At 41.8% G+C, this 3,696-nt stretch overlaps 1 long non-coding RNA gene across 1 annotated transcript in view; it reads right to left on the minus strand.

Annotated features, from left to right (window-relative positions):
• Positions 1-2,462: 2,462 nt before the first annotated feature.
• The window catches only part of LOC103382970 (uncharacterized), a 17,784-nt gene continuing 16,550 nt past the window's right edge, over positions 2,463-3,696 (minus strand). Inside the window, exon 5 of the long non-coding RNA XR_521972.3 lies at positions 2,463-2,663. This is a non-coding gene — a long non-coding RNA (uncharacterized LOC103382970). The remainder of the gene's footprint in view (positions 2,664-3,696) is intronic.

The raw sequence follows: 3,696 nt of genomic DNA on the forward strand, positions 1-3,696 counted from the left end.
TGCGATTAGCTCGTCACTCTCCACATTTCTGGAGCAGAACTAATCAGACCAGCGACGGGCCTCGCCCCACTGTTGCCCATGCGTGACTTGTCTTACCAATGTATGCACAAGAGGCAGACAGAGGCTCAAACAGAATGGATTTTATTTCTGGAAATAAGAGGAGGAGGTGGGGTTTGGGGGGGGGGGTGCCGGGCGGGGGGAAGCAGCCAGTGGAGGCAAGTGAAGTTCATCCGTCCTCCACGGAATTGATCATCAAGGAAGATTGGCTGTATCCAAATGTAATTAAACTGCCATTAGCACCGGCGTTCTGTATATGACAGTGTCATGCTAACTGACTGCTGGGAGGCTGCTAACACGCACTGCTAAAGGCTAGGCTTCTTTTTTGGTGACGGAAAAATGCAAGCAGTCTTTGAAATCACATGAACATCATCCCACAGAGTACAAAACCAACTCTGTTCACCTGAGACTCAATTCACAATTTATTCCTAATAAGATTATAAAACCAAATTAATTCAGAGGTAGCCCACGTACCACCAGTGGTACACGAACCACAGATTGAAAACCACTGACTTAGGGTATCAACGATTTGAAAGAGTGAAATAAATGTTTCAGGGGCTAAAATCAAAGACACCTGTTTAAAAAAGAATAATAAAATAAACAATTTAAAAAATGTAAATATATTAATTAACCAAAACTACGAGACTGAAAAAAAAAGGAGGAGGTGAAAGTCATCGTTTTTCCAAAATAAAATACCATGAAACTACGTGAAAATGTAAACTGAAAAAAAATAAAAAAATTCTTATCTTTCCTGTGCATATCAGGGAAAAAAAAAAAAAAAATCTTATCTTTCCTGTCCAGATCGGGACCAAATGATCCATGGACCGATATCGGTCACCAGCCCAGAGGTTGAGGAAACCTACATAAGGTTTCCTGGATTCATACATTGTGATTTTTCTTTTTAATTATTTTTTTTAAGCTCAGGTAGAGAGTAACAGAACAACCAGCCTTGAATTCCTTGAATGTGACTTTAAACCTGTTCTGGTACTGATTCTGAGTTACTATTAAAATACAAAAGTTTTTTTTTTTTGTCAAGCCTGAAAATATCAGCTCCATCCTGGCACCGAATCAATTACTCCTCCTCTGGACTGCAACCTTAAAAAAAACAAAAACAAAAACAAAACCAGCACGGTTTTTAAAGAGGAACAAAGTACTTGACGTGTACTGATACTGCAGTATTTCATACAGTAGGTGTCAGCGACGGGGACTGATGTGAGAAACAGCCTGACGGCAGCGCAGCTCTGCACGGACACATTAAAAATTCAGCCTGGGAATCGGAGTTTCTCACTGACACGCTCCGGCCCTGGAGCGCTTCGTTCTGTCCAAATGTTTTTCTTTTTTCCTTCAGAAATTAATTCACAGCCACATATTTGGCTGCATAAAATATTCACTGTATTTTAATGCAAATAGTGAGCGCTGCTGACCCCTGGATTTAAATTGAATCACTACATGCAGAATTTAACACCTGCCTTTTCCATCTGTGGACTCCTCTCTATTTTCTCTCTCTGTTTTCACACCGACTGAAGTGTAACAGTGAGTCTGACTGTTCCTGGTGGAACTGACAACATGACAACAGCGTCACCGACGACTCATTAACAAGGATATTATCTTTAAAGCAAACTGTGACAGATTGAGGGGGGAAAAAAAATCCAATTTAATGACAGTTTCACTGCAGAGCCGTGGGTCAAAGGTCGGCTGTGATGTCACTCTTCTATTTTTACAAACGCAGACGTTTGTAGTCGAATATGAACGGGGGGTAAAAAGACATTAGTCTCACTGTCAGTCGGTGTTTGTTTGTCCCAGAGGAAATATATCCATTTATTAATTAAATATTAATGAATTAAAAAATGTATATATTTATATATATATGTATATAGAATGTGAGTCTTCTAAAAAACATATGTACATTTATACACACATATAGAGTATATACAGTATTTACCAGTCATACCAGACTACCAATGGTATCCGTCAAAAATATATGTATCTAATATATTGTATGTATATATGTGTATATATTTACCAGTCACATCGGACTACCAATGGTATCCGTCAAAAATATATGTATATAATTTATTGTATTTATTTATTGTATGTATATATGTGTATATATTTATAAATATAAATACACATATATAGTATAGTATATATCAGTGATTCCCAACCACTGTGCCGTGGCCCGCTGGTGTGCCGTGAGTGATCATTAGCTGTGCCGCAGAAAAATTCGCTAAATTTGTCCCAAAACTATCATTTATTTATTGCAATTTTTTTTCTTTGTTTGTCAAAGCTTGACAGGCAGAAGATCTTTGTGAGTGTCTTTCTTCAATTCCTGCCGGTATATCAGCGTTGTCTTCAACTAAACTGGACTGCATTTTAGGTACATTTTAAATTAGAATATTATTATATTTCATTCCATATACTTTTGGTGAGATTTTTGTTTGCTGCTGTGCTGTGAGGAGTTTCCTGATGATATATATAATCTCCCCGATCATCATCCCATCATCCTGGGGGTCCATGTGGTCGCAGACCCCTGGTTTAAAGCCTGTTCCCCTGTGATGTCGTCTGACTTGGCGCTAACACTTGACTGTTTTTCCTGGTTTTTCCTTCTGACACCGAAGGTAAACAGACATTAGTCAGAGTTCAAACAGGTGCAAAGATGGAGAGCAAGTGCAACATCACTGGTGTTTACATGCCTTTTGTGTTTGTGTGATTGTGTGTGGGAGGAGGGGGAGGGGGTGAGGGGGGAGGGTTCTACGCCCTGACAGGCACCACAACACTTGAGGGACTGCAATGCCTGGGATTATGGGATCAGAGTAGATAAATAAAGGGAATCTAATCAGAGGAGAGGAAGAGGAGAAGAGAGGAGAGGAGAGGGTAGGAGAAGAGGAGAGGAGAGGGGAGGAGAGGGGAGGAGAGGAGCGGAAAGGAAAGGAAAGGAGAGGAGAGGAGAGGAGAGGAGAGGAGAGGAAAGGAGAGGAGAGGAGAGGAAAGGAGAGGAGAGGAGAAGAGAGGAGAGGAGAGGAGAGGAGAGGAAAGGAGAGGAGAGGAGAGGAAAGGAGAGGAGAGGAGAGGAAAGGAGAGGAGAGGAGAGGAAAGGAGAGGAGAGGAGAAGAGAGGAGAGGAGAGGAGAGGAGAGGAGAGGAAAGGAGAGGAGAGGAGAGGAAAGGAGAGGAAAGGAAAGGAGAGGAGAGGAGAGGAGAGGAGAGGAAAGGAGAGGAGAGGAGAAGAGAGGAGAGGAGAGGAGAGGAGAGGAGAAGAGAGGAGAGGAGAGGAGGTCGGTGCCAGTGTTCGATGTCTCTGCTCTGTGGAACACTTCTGTCAAAACGCCTGTTCTTTCTTTAGAAGAAACCATTTACTTCTGTCCACATTTCTGTTCGGCATTAAAGAAAAAAAAACAAACCCGAGAACATCTTCCACGGAGAAGGATAATCCGTCATTGTAAACAACCCCGTTTTATCCTTATTGGTCCGACCGTCATTCTCTGTTCTGGTATCAGAGCTGCATAATGTTGCTCTCCTCCTGGTATCAATCACTTGGCAACCACATAAAAGCAGGTAATTTCAAGCAAGGTTTGAAATCTAACCACATATAGTGCAAACTACTTGGGGGAAGGCAGCGAAGGAGGGAGGGAGGGAGGGG

Source organism: Cynoglossus semilaevis, chromosome 8 (genome assembly GCF_000523025.1).
Source record: "Cynoglossus semilaevis isolate Cse_v1.0 chromosome 8, Cse_v1.0, whole genome shotgun sequence".
NCBI classification, from domain to species: Eukaryota; Metazoa; Chordata; class Actinopteri; order Pleuronectiformes; family Cynoglossidae; genus Cynoglossus; species Cynoglossus semilaevis.